At 40.2% G+C, this 18,638-nt stretch overlaps 1 protein-coding gene and 1 long non-coding RNA gene across 2 annotated transcripts in view; both read right to left on the reverse strand.

The window, feature by feature from the left end:
* Window positions 1-18,638, reverse strand: part of LOC141762593 (uncharacterized) — a 152,876-nt gene that overhangs the window by 9,609 nt on the left and 124,629 nt on the right. The gene's annotated exons all lie outside the window — the stretch shown is intronic.
* Window positions 167-2,032, reverse strand: LOC141763120 (uncharacterized). The gene is made up of 4 exons (XR_012593023.1): window positions 1,844-2,032; window positions 1,355-1,404; window positions 1,204-1,245; window positions 167-1,085 (listed from the first exon to the last, which is right to left on the reverse strand). It is a non-coding gene; the product is annotated as an uncharacterized LOC141763120 (long non-coding RNA).

The raw sequence follows: 18,638 nt of genomic DNA on the forward strand, positions 1-18,638 counted from the left end.
TTGCCATTTGCACCTTTAACTAAGTACATTGGAATTCTGAGCAGCTTACTAGTGAAGCTGAAGCTTCATGAAGCTTTCCAGCAAATTGGTTCGTTAAAGGGTTCATTTCTCGAGGTTTCATGTGCACGAAACCACCTGGCCAAAGAGTGTAAACAGACAAATACCATGAGATAAGATAAGATCAGATATTCCTTTATTAGTCCCTCAGTGGGGAGATGTGCAGTGTACAGCAGCAAAGGGGATAGTGCAAAAAACAAGATGCATCAGCTAACACAGTAAAAAAGAGCTGAACAAAGTGTAACAAAATATGAACCCTTTAAATAGAAGGAAGTCTAAAAATAGGAGCAGCCCCTGAATGAATGAATGAATGAATGAATGAATGAATGAATGAAATTCCACCTGAAAATATCAGGTTATTGTGGTTATTTTTCTTTGGTGTGTATTTGGTCTACTGGGAGCAGTGGAGTTGTGCAGTTTGTGGAGTCTGACAGCTGCAGGATGAAGGACCTGCGATAGAGCTCCTTCACACACTTTGGGTGCAGCAGCCTGTCGCTGAAGGAGCTCTCCAGTGCTGAGATGGTGTCCTGCATGGGATATGGATTTATTTCGGATTGCATGCATTTCATCCATTTTTTGCTTGGAGAGCGCGTATGGGACACCGACCCGGGTGGTTTATACGTGTAAGAAGTTACAAACACTCCCTTTAAGGTTAATTTTGAGCAGATATAAAATGTACAATTAAGCGCGATTAAATATTTTAATCGATTGACAGAAACCCAAAATATAAGTATGCTCCTGAAAATGAGCATAGTGGATCCCCTTTAAATTACAGAAAGGCATCTTTAAATTTAACAGAAGTGTCTTTAAACACAAATTAATTGTGAGATAGGAAGACATGCTACTTCAGGGAACATCAAGAAATTACATTCATTACATTCATTTAATTCTTGACAGCAGTGCAGGTTCTGTAGGTTTCTCCGTCTTCTGGAATACGTCCCATTTTGCTCTCTTTGGAGAGAAGGTATGGAGCGATGGCGAGCTGGAGCGCTGCTCTTTGGTCCCTTTTTGTTTTGTCAAAGAATGACCTGTATGAGAATTTATTACACAAGTTCAAAGAAAGTATAACACTCAAAGAACAAGTTCCTGAGTCACAAACAGCTTGAAAATCAAATCCTGAGAATGAAAACATATAAAATAAGGTACCTGCAGGTCTTTTTCACGGTGTGAACGGAGCATTCTGGGTTTCTGCACAGATAAATAATGGTTTCAATCTCTTTAATATCAGCAGTACAATTTTAATTTTAACCTATCTGTGTTCATCTGCATAATTTGTCGTTTCTGTTTGCCTGCTTACCATTTAGGTCCACTCTTCTCCTCTTTCTGTCTGGACCGAGGCTGTCTGGACTGAGGCTGTCTGGACCGAGGCTGTCCGGACCGAGGCTGTCCGGACCGAGGCTGTCCGGACCGAGGCTGTCTGGACCGAGGCTGTCTGGACCGAGGCTGTCTGGACTGAGGCTGTCTGGACCGAGGCTGTCCGGACCGAGGCTGTCTGGACCGAGGCTGTCTGGACTGAGGCTGTCTGGACTGAGGCTGTCTGGACCGAGGCTGTCCGGACCGAGGCTGTCTGGACCGAGGCTGTCTGGACTGAGGCTGTCTGGACCGAGGCTGTCTGGACTGAGGCTGTCTGGACCGAGGCTGTCCGGACCGAGGCTGTCTGGACTGAGGCTGTCTGGACCGAGGCTGTCTGGCCTTTTGCATAAAGATGAACAGTTGTTTGAATCTCCAGTATCTTAACACCAACAGAAATCATCAGTGCATTGAAGTGGTACTATATAACACGTACCTTGTGACACCGGCTGGATTAGCAGCCTCCCATTTCCTTTTACAGGAAGATTTGGCATCTTTTAGAGTCTGCTTGACTCTGGTGGGCTCAGCATCAATGTCCATGGGGCTACTGGAGGACCTGGAGGTGAGGTGCGTCTGTTCACTTATCGTAAGTTTGGCCATGGCCTCTGTGACTTCCTTCACCTGAGAATCCTTGTCACCGGACACAAAAGACAGAATATTTGGACACGTTTAAACCATCTGAACCTAAAAATAATGTCCCATGTTGGTCCACCAGAAAGGATCATCTGGACAAGCTGACGCACGGCATGGGGGGGTATATGGGTGAGAACAACGCTGCTGTAATTTATCAATCCAATGTTCACGTCCTGTTTGTAAAATAATTAGTGAATTGTTTGTCATAACTTTTTCTTTTCTTTATTTTAAAAAAAATTGAACAATAATGAATGAAACATTATTTAATCTGCTCTTCTGATTTATAGAATATGAAATTCCACCAAATCCTGATAAATATATTGTAAACATTTGTTTGCTAATGGTTGAAGAGTATTTTGTAGCCTGTTCCAACCTGAGTGTTGATACCTAGTGTCACTTAAGATCACAAAGCTTTATGGCATCAGTGGCGCACTACTTCCCCGCTATGAATTGTGACCGGAAGGAATGTGCGGTATGTCAGGCTGACGACACATTTAGCTGCTGAAACAGGTCATAACATCCAACACTTTATGATCCATTTATTTGTCTAAACTTTGAATTTAATGTTTTTATTTTTGCTTTTAATGTTTGCTCTTACTGCAAAGAGCTGCTAAACTGTTTTTCGTTGTTTTCCATGACAATAACAATAAAGTCTCTATTCTAACATTATAAAAACATGTGAATAAGAGCACTACTCCCACCAGATTTATATCCACTTTAAGCACTGCTACTGGCTCACAAGCCATAACAACATAATAATACATTACATTTATATAGCACTTTTCAAGAAGAAACTCAAAGACACTTTAAGTAATCTTAAGTAATCATTACATTTGTTTTATATTTATTACATTGTTAGCAGAAGTAACAGTAATTCCACTGTTGTAAATTTCCCCACTGTGGGATTAATAAAGGAATACATATATATTATCTTATCTTAAATCAACATTAAAATAATAATAAAATATTGAAATACTTTTAACCTTGCATACTGTATGTCACGCTAATACCTTTTCCACCTTGTATAAAATGTAAATAAGTAAGCATTACAATTGTTTTATATTTATTACATTGTTAGCAGAAGTTTCTAATTACTTTGACATTAGAGAAAATACTTTCTGTGATAGATGACAAATAAATCAACAAATTGAATCAACCTACCATCTCTGCAAGTTGTGGAAGTGTGTTCCCCAAATCTTTGTGTAAAATAGTGATGAGAACTAGATACGTCTGCACTCGTTGAGCAAAGTTGGATTTATGACTCATAACGGAGGGGACCGCAGACAATGTGTGTCTCCAGCTGCTACAGGCACAGAATGCAAACCATAACAACATGTGAGTGAAGAACAACAAAGCTAATTCACTGATTTTACAATCATGTACAATGTACAAGCCTCACATGTGCAGATCAGGTCCCAGAATTAAAACAACACTGCATGAAACTTACTGATGATACTTTAGACAGTTGATCAGCAGTAAAGTGATGTTTTTTAAGAATGCATTATAGTTCAGTTAAAAAACGGCCTATGAGCGTAATTTAACAGGTTTCTCGTCACGTAAATAATACTAAAAGACAGAATATTTGGACACGTTTAGACCATCTGAATCTTAAATAACTGCCAAACACAAGACACACAACTAAATAACACTTTAAGTAAGCACGTTTTGGCAGAATGGCAAAATAGTCATTTGTTACTTGAACCATGTAGAATATAAGTATCTGCTCACTTCATATCTATACAAACAATGTGTTTAAGATTAAATTGTTGAATAGAGCACGAAGATTGCACCAGATTGATTATCATACGGAGTCAACTTGTCTTGAAATGTGGTTTGACACTTAGATTTAGAGGAACAGTGCGTGGGTGCTCGTTTGTCCGCAGGAACTAAAGTGGTTTCCAATTATGAGATACCTGGGAGTGGTTTTACAAAACATGAAGCTGGAAAGTGAGTTGTATTTTAAGGTATATTATGGAAGCATTATAAGTCAGTGTTAATAAGTCTGTAAATGTCATGAATCGATGTAATTATGGGCGCTAATTTAAGATGAATTATGATATTTAAAAGACTTATACTTATACTTATTAGACACTTATGAATTGATCGTGACTCAATCAATCAAATACTGATAGTTTACTAGTTATATACTTGTAGCCCACTTTATAGTTTATGGAAGTGCACTTTAAAGTATATTCAGTAAACTACAAGTTAAATAGTTTTTATCCTGCAAGTATACTAACTTATACTTTTCTTAAGTATATCTTTATCAAAAGATTAAGTACAAGTATAAGCCAAGTTAGACTTTTCTGTACTTGTCAGTATGAGCCAAGTACTGTATAATTAAATATACTTTTAAGTATATCTCTGATAAGTACATTAAAAGTAAACTGAAAGTATACTCTCTTATTTAATAATAGCACACTTGAATAAACTTCTTATTGGTAAGGGAAGAAATAAATCAACTTACCCTGTGGCCACTTGTTCCAACAATCCTTGCCGAAGAGACTGCTGTTCTGTGTTAGTTTCCATGCATGTTCTGCACACACCGGTGACACCCCACCCCACACCGGTGCTCTGAGGCTGCTCTGCGTCATCACTTTCAACAGTTTCACTCTGGGTTTTCTGTATTACGAAGCTGGTTTACTTCTGTAGATCTCCATGGTAACGTATGAAAGCCCTTCCTACTGACCAGTCAGAGCTCTGTGCGGTGATTGTATGATAATATTACAAACATTATGAAGAAGTTTAAGTCATAATCCAGACTAAAAACAACACAGTTTAAACTGAAAAATACAGGAAGGACAGCGGACTCTATGTTGAGGGTGTTTACCGCTTTGAATTATATTTTATATATATATATATTTTTTTTTTTACTTGCTCTTGAGTCCGTTTCACACCGTCAGAGAGGGGGGAAGCAGCTGAAAGGATTTTTAAATAGTCATAGACCTCGCACAATATTCGTAAAGTAAATTCCATTTATTTATTATTCTCGTAAACGCTATTTATATTTAGACAAGAATACTCTACTTTTGAGTGTTCCGTTAAATTAATAAATCTGTTAATTTACGCATTCACACATCCGGAGTTTTTTCTTTTACCAGCTGTCTTTCCTGCATTTAGCAGCTTCAACTATGTTACTTTTAGCCTGGATTAAGTGTTTAATTTCTTCGTATTTGTCTAATATAGTTTACTCTTCCTTTGTTAAATGTGTCACTCTGTCTTGTCCGTTAGACTTGTTCATGTCTGTGATTAGTCAGATGCCGCAAACACCTCTTCGTTCGTGTGAACGAACGCGCTCATAACGAGATTTGATGATGGTCTATGACTATTTAAATAGTATTTTCGTAGTACCGAAAACCCAGAGTGAACCCTGAAGTTACCTCTCTAACGCCAAATCCTGCTTCGCAGTACAGGCCTCAGGTGGAGTACTGGTGAAAGGTCAGCTTTCTTTGTTGTGTTTTTTCTGCTTTGATTTAGGGGTTATGATAAAGGTTCCTCTTTTATTTTCTTGTTTTTTGTCTGCTCAGTCGTTTCACTTATGTACATGTAGTTGTGGTCTGTTCTGTACTTCCGGCGCTTCGAAGTGTTGAGAAGACGTTAATGGTTAATCCTATTAAGTAAGATGTGTTTCACAGGACGTTATATTAATCAGAAGACCCCAAAAACTAAAATTGAGAATTTTTCAGAGGCCTGTACTACGAAGCGAGTTCAACATACTATAAAAAACATACTATAAAAAAACACAAAAAAAGACAGAAGTGTGAAACCTCAGGAGAGGTAAAGAAATACAAAAATGATAAAAACAATAATAGAGATATAAAAGATACAGAGTGAATGGGTGAACATAGTGTGTGCAGTCCGTCAATAAATAAATGTAATATGTACATATGTGCAGTCTATAAAGTGGTATATAGGAAGTATAGTGTAAAGTAAGTGGCAACCAAATATAATATTTCTATAGTACAGTGCAAAATCTGAGAAAATAACCAGTATAAAATTATTGACATCTTTCCATAATTCACATGTAAATTTACAGGACCAGAATAAATGAGAGCAAGTTTCATGATGTGATTCGCAGAAGGAACAATTTACATCTCTATGTCACTCTTTAACTTTAGTAAGAAATGTTGCACTGGATAGAATCTGTGGATCAACTTAAAAGACTCCTCTTTTTCGTTAGAGGGAACTTTTGCGGTAAGGACCAAACTTTCTTGCAGTCAAAATCACTAACAAACTTACTCCAATAAAATGTTGCTGCCAGAGTAGAAACCGAGCTTTATTCTGCTTTTGTGAAACAGGCCTCAGGTCTGCCATGGGTAACTGTGATGTCACTATTTTGGTGTGAGTGCCATCTTCTGGTCACCTTGGATTACTTCAGTTCAGTACTTCAACTTTGGAATTGGTTAGTAACTCTGAAGTTTACAACTGTCGATCAAAGCCCTGTTGGTGGTTGTCAGATGTGTGAGATACGCAAGTTAAACTAAATATAATGTACTATAACCTCCGTTATAGATGGTTATGGTAACTGATGAAAACTGATAAAACAGCCAAAAATAATACATCATCCAGGAAGAAATACAGTTGATTTCAGGATATAAAGATGCAATTACACTGCCCTGACTCTAATTATCATACAAAACAAAAATGACAGTTCAGATATTCTTTGTGGACTGAAATACAGACTAATCACACATTTTTATTAATATTTGTAATACTTTAAAAATGAAATGATATTTTTTTGCCCAGCTAAATTTCGTTACTTAGTAAACTTTGAAGTACTGTGGACGCTCCTTAAGGCAACACGCCAGTGTTTCCACTGAATGTGTGAAACCAATGATTAAAAATTACGCCATTAGATTATCATTTTAAAAAAATAATTGCTGTATTATCGCCATTATTTCAATAAATTCAGATCATAACTAATATTATTATACTAATATTTATTTATACACTACTATTTGCCTGTTATTTTGATTGCTCTTATTAGTATGATATTGATAAGGTGCCTGAAAATGAACATAATAGTAATAGCAGTAGCAGTGTTAGTGGTAGCCTATAGATTGAAAGCATGATCTCTAAAACAGAGGAAGACATTTCACACTATGTATATACACTATATACATATGTATATGTGTCTATGGTTTAAAGTACACTGAACGTGCGTCAGTAGATCTGTGATCTACCTCGTGGTCTATTGAGGAAAACAGTGAAGGCGCATCTATCTGAATTACTTACACCCTGCTCAACCTAGTCTCTCCTCCTCAGCCTGGCTTGGCCTTCCTGAAACCAGTTAAGCCAGGATGAACTAACTAGACTAGGTCAAGCCTCGCTTTCTCTCTTATCCTGGATATCTTTATTCTGCTTTTGTGAAACAGGCCCCAGGTCAATAGAAATAACAAACAAGCATATACATTTATTTTGGATTGCTTGCATTTCATTGCATCCATTTTTAGCTTGTAACTTAACATTGTTCTTATTATAAAATAGAAATTGAACGTTTCTTGTTATTTTTGCATCCATTTTTAGCTTGTAATTTTACAAGTTTAGATCTAGATTTAGATCGGGGTTGTGTATGGATCCTAAAATAGGACAAACTAGACCGGTATAGAGGAGAGAAACAGGAGCCCAAATAATCAACTACACTTTAGAAACAAGCCCCAAACACCGCAACCCAAAACTACCGATATTTGTGATCAACCTTTCATGAAAACAAGCCTAAAGTCTCTTATAATAGTGAGAGTGTTTAGGGGTGCACACCTCCTGAGTTTCCAAGACGGCGACGGCTGCGTGTGCAACCAGTGTTGCCAGATCTCGCGAGAGAAACAAGCAACCAGGTCAATAGAAACAAGCCCAAAAGAAGTAACTATCAACCCAAAACAACCTACCTACCACAACATAAGAGAGAGAGAGAGAGAGAGAGAGAGAGAGAGAGAGAGAGAGGCGGCCACTTGATCATTTCTTTATTGCATTATTTATTATTTTGATTTCCAATAATAAACATGTACATTCATTTGCATAAAGCAGCATATTTGCATTGCCATGTTGATAAAAGTATTAAATACTTGACAAATCTCCCTTTAAGGTTCATTTTGAGCAGATATAAAATGTGCAATTAAGCTCGATTAAATATTTTAATCGATTGACAGAAACCCAAAATACAAGTATGATTCCTGAAAATGTTCCCTGAACGCACGTTCAGGGAACATCAATTACATTCATTTAATTCTTGACAGCAGTGCAGGTTCTGTGGGTTTCTCCATCTTCTGGAATACGTCCCAGTTTGCTCTCTTTGGTGAGAAGGTCTGGAGCGATGGCGAGCTGGAGCGCTGCTCTTTGGTCCCTTTTTGTTTTGTCAAAGAATGACCTGTATGAGAATTTATTACACAAGTTCAAAGAAAGTATAACACTCAAAGAACAAGTTCCTGAGTCACAAACAGCTTGAAAATCAAATCCTGAGAATGAAAACATATCAAATAAGGTACCTGCAGGTCTTTTTCACGGTGTGAACGGAGCATTCTGGGTTTCTGCACAGATAAATAATTATTTCAATCTCTTTAATATCAGCAGTACAATTTTAATTTTAACCTATCTGTGTTCATCTGCACAATTTGTGGCTAAGATTTGTCGTTTCTGTTTGCCTGCTTACCTTTCAGGTCCACTCTTCTCCTCTTTCTGTCTGGACCGAGGCTGTCTGGACCGAGGCTGTCTGGACCGGGGCTGTCTGGACCGAGGCTGTCTGGACCGGGGCTGTCTGGGCCGAGGCTGTCTGGACCGAGGCTGTCTGGCCTTTTGCATAAAGATGAACAGTTGTTTGAATCTCCAGTATCTTAACACCAACAGAAATCATCAGTACATTGAAGTGGTACTATATAACACGTACCTTGTGACACCGGCTGGATTAACAGCCTCCCATTTCCTTTTATAGGAAGATTTGGCATCTTTTAGAGTCTGCTTGACTCTGGTGGGCTCAGCATCAATGTCCATGGGGCTACTGGAGGACCTGGAGGTGAGGTGCGTCTGTTCACTTATCGTAAGTTTGGCCATGGCCTCTGTGACTTCCTTCACCTGAGGATCCTTGTCACCTTTATAATACTAAAAGACAGAATATTTGGACACGTTTAGACCATCTGAACCTAAAAATAATGTCCCATGTTGGTCCACCAGAAAGGATCATCTGGACAAGCTGACGCACGGCATGGGGGGGTATATGGGGGAGAACAACGCTGCTGTAATTTAGCAATACAATGTTCACGTCCTTTTTGTAAAATAATTAGTGAACTGTTTGTCATAACTTTTTCTTTTATTTATTTTTTTTAAATTTTGAACAATAATGAATGAAATTCATATTTAATCTGCCCTTCTATATCCTCTATATGATTTTACTGGGCAAACATTTCCAGAAGAATTAAAAGTTCAGACAACGGCTGTGATAAATAATAAAAAATAATCATTTAACTAGTAATAATAATGGTGCAAAATGATGTAAAATTGCATAATTCTCAGTCAAAAACCTTCAAATGTTCTTGGGGAGGACCCCCAAACTCAATATCTCCTAGTATCTGTTATTCACTGTATAAATTCAGAATATATCTCTTTATCCTGCTGCATAATATGTACAACACTGCTCCAAAAATCTGAATGGTACCCGACTATAGGCTGCAAATAACACTTTAGCACTTTAACTATTAACACACCACCGTAACCCTATAATGTTCCAGTTGGAGCATTATTGGAGTATTATAGGCCTATGTAACCAGGTTGAAATTATAGCTTTATTTTTATGTTGAAATTCCACAAAATCCTGATAAATATATTGTAAACATTTGTTTGCTAATGGTTGAAGAGTGTTTTGTAGCCTGTTCCAACCTTAGTGTTGATACCTAGTGTCACTTTAAAGGGACTATTTGTAACTTTCAGAAATGCTTCTTAACAGCGACACCTGTGGTCGTGAAATCAACGAAAGTCAGCGTGAAGCCCGCGCCTGCTCGCTCTCAATATACCTGAACGAGCATCGCTCAAAACAGTGAGGCGACACACGTCAGCTAAAACCACAATATCACTCTATATTTCAGCTGCTTGGCAGTAATGTTAGCTGACCAGACGAAAGTCTCTCCATGAACATGATTTCGATCTGATCTTAGTGTTGGCTTTTCCTGCCTCAGCGCAGGCTGATGCAGCGGGGCTCTGCAGCGTGTCTCCCTGCTCTCTCCGCCCGCAGCCGGAGAGAGCAAGGAGACACCGGCACCCGGTCGGTAACGAGACGATAACGTTTCTCGCTGAGGAGCTCCGTCACTTCACAAAACACGGGAAACTCTCTGTTGGTCTGGAGGAGCTGCAGCAGTTATTTCTGCACAAACGTCAACTGTACATTCACTAGATATTCTCAGAGCTAAACTAACTCTTCTGCAGTGAGGAGTGAGCGCGCGTTCACGTGTAGAGGTGGAGCGAGCTGAGAACGCGCGCGCTCTCTGAGTGAGGGCAGGCAGGCAGAGGAGGAAAGGCAGCGACCACACGCGAACGCGCATATGCGAGCGCGCATGTGTGGCGACCCGCTACATTTATACGCTTAAAAAGTTACAAATAGTCCCTTTAAGATTACAGAGCTTTCAGACTGGCGCACTACTTTCAGTTTCCGCTAGGGTTTGTTTTGTGACTAAGGTATGTGCGGAATTGAGTAGAGGTGATGCACGTCCCCTGAGAGTGGCTGTATTCGAAACTGCATACTATACTAGTAGTACGTACTGATTTGGCCAAAATGTAGTATGTAGTATGCAGTATGCGAACAAAAGCAAAATCTACAGTATGCCAAAAATACCCGGATGACGTACTGATTCAGGACTGTTCAACAGTGGTCAGTGGAAGTTGAGGAGGAGCTGAGGGAGTGTTACAGGTCAACAGACTGGGAGTTGTTTGACAGGGTCCACGGTGAGGACATCGATGGACTCTCCCACTGCATCACAGACTACATTAGGTTCTGTGAGGAGAGCATCGTACCCACCAAAAAGGTACGCTGCTTTCCTAACAACAAGCCCTGGATCAATGGGGACATTAAAGCCCTGTTGAACAGGAAGAAAAGGGCGTTCATGGCCAGGGACATTGAGGGGGCCAAGGTTGTCCAGAAGGAGCTGAAGAAGGAGCTGAGGGCGGCCAAGGACACCTACAAAGACAGACTGGAGGGGAGACTACAGGCCGACAGCTCCAGGGAGGAGTGGGGGGGGGGTTCAGGAAGATAACTGGCTACAAACAGCCGAGCCCTGGTGTTGAGGGGACCCAGGAACATGCAAATGAGCTAAACCTGTTTTTCAACAGGTTTGACCAACCAACCCCCATGAGCTCAGCAGGACAGCCTGGGTCCTCACTCACCAACACCAGTGCCCCCCCTCCACACCTTCCCTCCCCCTCCCACACCTCTCCTCCTCCCCCCAGCACCCATCCCCAGGAGGCAGCAGCAGCTTGCCCCCCCCCATACCTACCCTGAGGATCACATCCACAGCATGTCCTTTGCACCTGGAGACATCGCAACATCCACCCTGATCATCACAACCAGCCAGGTGAGGAAGCAGCTCTCAAAGATCAGCGTGAACAAGGCCAGGGCCTGGTGCCCCAGCGTTCCAGCACCTCTTCAGCCTCTCCCTGAGGCTGAAGAAGGTTCCCCAGCTCTGGAAGACCTCCTGCATCGTCCCGGTGGCCAAGAAGGGACACCCCAGCACCCCCAATGACTACAGGCCAGTTGCTCTGACGTCACACGTCATGAAGATCTTTGAGAGACTGGTTCTGCAGCACCTCAAGCCCCTTGTGAGCGACTCCCTGGACCCCCTGCAGTTTGCATACCAGGAAAACATCGGTGTGGATGATGCCATCACCTACATGCTCCACAGAGCCTACACACACCTGGAGAGGCCGCACAGCACTGTAAGAATCATGTTCTTCGACTTCTCCAGCGCCTTCAACACCATCCTGCCACTCCGGCTAGCTGAGAAGCTCTCAGCGATGCAGGTAGATCATGGCCTGGTGGCCTGGATTACGGACTACCTCACCAGCAGACCACAGTATGTCAGACTGCAGGGCAGCCTGTCAGATGTGCTGGTGAGCAACACCGGCGCCCCCCAAGGAACTGTGCTGTCTCCCTTCCTGTTCACCACCTACACCTCCGACTTTCGCTTCCACTCGGGTACATGTCACCTACAGAAGTTCTCCGATGACTCCTCCATCGTCAGCTGCATCACAGATGACAACGAGGAGGAGTACAGAGCCCTGGTGGAGAACTTCATAGGGTGGTGTGATAACAATCACCTCCAGCTCAACATTGGAAAGACCAAGGAGCTGGTGGTGGACTTCCGGCGGAGCACGAGGCCCCCAACTCCCATCACCATCCGAGGGGAGGAGGTGGAGGTGGTGGACACCTACAAGTTCCTGGGAGTACACATGAACAGTAGACTTGACTGGACTGATAACACCGAGGCCCTCTACAGGAAGGGACAGAGCAAACTGTTCTTCCTGAGGAGGCTCAGGTCTTTTAATGTGTGCAATAGGCTGCTGCAGATGTTTTACCAGTCTGTAGTAGCCAGTGTTCTCTTTTTTGCTGTGGTATGTTGGGGGGGTAACATGAACACAAGGGATGCCAACAGACTGAACAGGCTGGTGAGGAAGGCTGGCTCTGTGGTTGGATCTGAGCTGGACGGTCTGGAGGTGGTGGCAGAGGGCAGGATGAGGAGGAAGCTGGACGCTATCCTGGAAAACCCCTCCCACCCCCTCCATGATGAGCTAGTCAAGATGAGGAGCACATTCAGCCACAGACTCATCCCTCCTCGGCACAACACAAAGCGCCTGGGTCAGTCCTTCATGCTGGTAGCCATCAGGCTCCACAACCAAGGCTGACCCCCATATGACAACTATTAGGACTTTTAAGAAATTTAAACATGCACTATCTGGCGCACTTTACACTCACTTTACACTATACATCCTATATACCACTTTATTGCTGACTGCACATATGTACATATTACATTTATTTATTTATTTATTTATTGCACATTCTACATTTATTTATTGACAGACTGTACACACTATGTTCACCCATTAACTCTTTATCTTTTATATCTCTATTATTGTCTATTGAATTTCCCTCCGGGGATTAATAAAGGTTCATCTTATCTTATCTTATCTTATTTGGAAAAATTCTCCAGTATGCATCAGACCAGTCTACCCCGCCTACAATTCAAATTCCACAATGCAAAGCGCTGGAACAGCACAATACGGGTATCAAAACAGCCGACCGTGACGGTCTGTGCCGAGCTTTTGGCTGCTCTCCACGCAGAGTGGCGAGGGAAAGAGCAGCTTCTGAGACAACATGACACTTTTTTAACATTTCTCTAATATCTGGAGGGAGATCGGTCCATTTGTTTTGTTGCTGTAACTGAAAAAGCAGTTTGAGTAAAGTAAACGTTGTGGATGAATGTTTTATATTTCCCGTCTCTCCTCGTTGATGATCCTGTTTGTCGGAATTCTTTATGAGCTGTCAGAATAAATAGTTTAAACCTGCAGTATCTTATAAAGTAGTTTTTGCGATTTCTAATAAACGGGGCGCGTCACACTTCCGTTTTACGTTTGCGCTGCATGCTGCACTGCTCCAAGACAAACGGATTTTTTCAAACTGTTTTGTTTGTTTGGTTATTATAAGCTAGTTTTATTTACATTTTAATAAGAAAATTAAGAAAAACAAGCTCAAACTCAGACTAGTGATGATATTTGAAGGTGAAAATGTAAAGCAAGACTGTGATTGATTTGTGGGTTATTTTTCATTTTTAAATGACATCAAAAGTGAAGATATGTGAAATGAAGAGGCACTTCCGGAAACACTACATCATGATAATAATAATAATAATAGCATCAACAAGAATATTATTAAATCTAATGAGAATAACAAAAGCTATAATGACATTATTAATAGTATTATTATTATTATTATTATTAATAAACCGTTTTAGAGTTTAAACCAATAGATTTTTCCCATTTTTATCATGTTATTACAATTATGTGGACTAAGGCTGAGGACACTAGCTGCTGAAACTAGTCATGGCACCTGCACTTTATGATCCATTTATTTGTCTATACTTTGAATTGAATGTTTTTATTTTTGCTTTTAATGTTTGCTCTTACTGCAAAGAGCTGCAAAACTGTTTTTCGTTGTTTTCCATGACAATGACAATAAAGTCTCTATTCTAACATTATAAAAACATGTGAATAAGAGCACTACTCCCACCAGATTTATATTCACTTCAAGCACTGCTACTGGCTCACAAGCCATAACAACATAATAATAATAATACATTACATTTATATAGCACTTTTCAAGAAGAAACTCAAAGACACTTTAAGTAATCTTAAGTAATCATTACATTTGTTTTATATTTATTACATTGTTAGCAGAAGTTTCTAATTACTTTGACATTAGAGAAAATACTTTTTGTGATAAATGACAAATAAAAAAACACATTTAATCAACTTACCATGCGAAAGCATCCAAACATCTTTGTGTAAAATATTGATATAGTGATGAGAACTAGACGTCTGAACTCGTGCAAATTTAGGTTTATGTGTGCCAACTACACCAAGACAACTTTTCATGCTCAGTACACCTGTTGTAAAGTTGGAAAGATATTGACAGATTCGAACTTCCGGTATCAATAAATCATGAAGGAACTACCCATAGTAAAGTAGACAACGAGCTACAGACAGTCAGACAGTGGTCAGGGACCGTCTGTGCTCTTGTAACCTTTATTATTGAGTGGATTGTTAGTGTTAGCGAATACAAGGCAGTAGGCTACTGAGCTTTTATTGTGAAGGGGAAAGAGGAAGTGAAGTCTATTACTCATCCTCGCCATTGATTAGTAGAGTGTCATTCTCTGTAACCCGCAACCGCAAAGCCCCAAAACGTGTTTTCTGGTTTTGATGACTTCCTGTATCATGACTGTCATGTTTTGTACAACTGACTGCAAGATGGGGAAGACATGAGGTGTCATGTCTTCCTGTCTTGCAGTCAGTTGTATTTAAAGACACTTCCGTTAAATTTAAAGATGCTTTTCTGTAATCTAAAGGGGATCTATTATGCTCATTTTCAGGATCATACTGGTATTTTGGGTTTCTGTCAATCGATCAGAATATTTAATCGTGATTAATAGCACATTTGATATCTGCTCAAAATGAACCTTAAAGTCAAATTTGTGAAGTATTTAATACTTTTATTAACATGGAGTGGACAAATATGCTGCTTTTTGCAAATTAATGTATATATATATATATATATATGGAAATCAATCAAATTTCCATTCCTTCGTTATGAATCATACGACAGCGAGTGCTACACTTCAAAAACCATGTCTGTGGTTCATGTGGTTGATCTAAGGAGCCGTTATTATTATTGTGCAGATTGATTGGCTACAAGTGAAATTTGTTGGCCTCTCCTAAATAAAAATAACTTGAGTGTTTGACTTCTGTGTTGTTGTCTGGGTCAATTCTCAATCCAGTGCCTTTTTGGTTTGAAAACATTTTCTTTATGGTGCAGCTGATGCGAGATCTTCAAACTTCAATATTTCCACGTGAATACAACAACATAAACATAAACAGACACTTATTTGTGTTGTAAATCAGATGGTCTGAAGTACACGGACAGTGTGGTCACAAGTTAATCTGGCTGCCTTCTGCGTCTCAGAGCGACTACTTAGCGTGTGATATTTGAGATGAATATGACCTTCACCTGTGAGCATCTCAGTACCGGGGGCGCATTGGAGGAAACCTCGGTCTGTCACTCAAACTGTGGTTTGAGTGACAGACGGAGATTCCCGTAAAACCTGACATTTTTATTCATTTGTTTTTTTTCTTAAAGGGATGAAGAGTTCTTCTACGTGACACATGTTTACTACAACAAGCTCCAAAGACGAATATGTGTATTTAGAAACTTGTATTAGCTCACAGGAAGAGCCACGCTGCTCTTCCTGATTTCAACATAATCATCATAACAAGCAACGTTTCAAACGCGAGCAGAATATAGCGGACACGTTTCCACAAACAAGACTCCAAAGCTCCAAAGACGAATCCGGTATGTTTAAACATTGTAATGAAATACTAAACAAAGAGGCATTCACGAGGACAGCTACGTATTCTCTTCCTGCTTTCAACAGCTGCCGTAACTACTACAACCACAGACTCATTCGGCTGAAAGTCGCCAGTTAACAGGGTCGCCTGTTAAACCGTAACTAGTGATGGCGAGATGAAGCCTCATGAAGCTTTGAAGCTTTCCAGCAAATTGGTTCGTTAAAGGGTTCATTGCTCGAGGCTTCATGTGCACGAAACCACCTGGCCAAAGAGTGTAAACAGACAAATACCATGAGATAAGATAAGATCAGATATTCCTTTATTAGTCCCTCAGTGGGGAGATGTGCAGTGTACAGCAGCAAAGGGGATAGTGCAAAAAACAAGATGCATCAGCTAACACAGTAAAAAAGAGCTGAACAAAGTGTAACAAAATATGAACCATATAAATAGAAGGAAGTCTAAAAATAGGAGCAGCCCCTGAATGAATGAATGAATGAATGAATGAATGAATGAATGAATGAATGAATGAATGAATGAATGAATGAATGAATGAATGAAATTCCACCTGAAAATATCAGGTTATTGTGGTTATTTTTCTTTGGTGTGTATTTGGTCTACTGGGAGCAGTGGAGTTGTGCAGTTTGTGGAGTCTGACAGCTGCAGGATGAAGGACCTGCGATAGAGCTCCTTCACACACTTTGGGTGGAGCAGCCTGTCGCTGAAGGAGCTCTCCAGTGCTGAGATGGTGTCCTACATGGGATATGGATTTATTTCGGATTGCATGCATTTCATCCATTTTTTGCTTGTACCTTTACATTTTTCTTGTTATAAACAAGTGAATGAAACATTCAACTTTAAGTTGAAAGAAATGCATATGCGCGCGCTCGCATGTGCGAGAGAGCGCATGGGACACCAACCCGGGTGGTTTATAGTGTAAGAAGTTACAAACAATCCCCATAAAATGTGCAATTAAGTGCGATTAAATATTTTAATCGATTGACAGAAACCCAAAATACAAGTATGCTCCTGAAAATGAGCATAATAGGTCCCCTTTAAATTACAGAAAGGCATCTTTAAATTTAACAGAAGTGTCTTTAAACACAAATGAATTGCGAGATAGGAAGACACGCTACTTCAGGGAACATCAAGAAATTACATTCATTACATTCATTTAATTCTTGACAGCAGTGCAGGTTCTGTGGGTTTCTCCGTCTTCTGCAATACGTCCCATTTTGCTCTCTTTGGTGAGTAGGTCTGGAGCGATGGCGAGCTGGAGCGCTGCTCTTTGGTCCCTTTTTTTGTCAAAGAATGACCTGTATGAGAATTTATTACACAAGTTCAAAGAAAGTATAACACTCAAAGAACAAGTTCCTGAGTCACAAACAGAGTCGCACAGATTTGTCGTTTCTGTTTGCCTGCTTACCTTTTAGGTCCACTCTTCTCCTCTTTCTGTCTGGACCGGGGCTGTCTGGACCGAGGCTGTCTGGACCGAGGCTGTCTGGACCGGGGCTGTCTGGACCGAGGCTGTCTGGACCGGGGCTGTCTGGACCGAGGCTGTCTGGACCGAGGCTGTCTGGCCTTTTGCATAAAGATGAACAGTTGTTTGAATCTCCAGTATCTTAACACCAACAGAAATCATCAGTACAGTGAAGTGGTACTATATAACACGTACCTTGTGACACCGGCTGGATTAACAGCCTCCCATTTCCTTTTATAGGAAGGTTTGGCATCTTTTAGAGTCCACTTGACTCTGGTGGGCTCAGCATCAATGTCCATGGGGCTACTGGAGGACCTGGATGTGAGGTGTGTCTGTTCACTTATCGTAAGTCTGGCCATGGCCTCTGTGACTTCCTTCACCTGAGGATCCTCGTGACCTTTATAATACTAAAAGACAGAATATTTGGACACGTTTAAACCATCTAAACCTGAACTTTTTTTTTTTAAATATGTGTTTTATCGAGTTTACTACATAAGTCTGCTGCTCAGTTTTCTACAGCTATAGTAACTTGTTGAGAAAACCTCCAATATGAGGCAGTCTTATTTATTTTTATTCAGTTTGCACATTTTTGTGTTGTAAAACAAATCTGAAAAAAAGATTTTGTTGTTAAACCTAAGAAGTAAAGTTATAATGTTGTGGGAATGCAAATAAAAAGACACGTTTTTGTTACCAAACACAAAAATACTGTCAGGCTGATTTATGTTCAAATGAGGAATAATAAATTTACCATTAACGCCCAATGTGACGTATATGTAACTTTACAGGTGTTTGCCTCTAGGGGGTGGTATTTTGCACTAGCTACACTAGCTGCTGAAACATAATCATGGCACCTGCACTTTATGATCCATTTATTTGTCTATACTTTGAATTGAATGTTTTTATTTTTGCTTTTAATGTTTGCTCTTACTGCAAAGAGCTGCTAAACTGTTTTTCGTTGTTTTCCATGACAATGACAATAAAGACTCTATTCTAATATTATAAAAACATGTGAATAAGAGCACTACTC

The sequence above is a fragment of the Sebastes fasciatus genome, chromosome 24 (genome assembly GCF_043250625.1).
Source record: "Sebastes fasciatus isolate fSebFas1 chromosome 24, fSebFas1.pri, whole genome shotgun sequence".
Taxonomy (NCBI): domain Eukaryota; kingdom Metazoa; phylum Chordata; class Actinopteri; order Perciformes; family Sebastidae; genus Sebastes; species Sebastes fasciatus.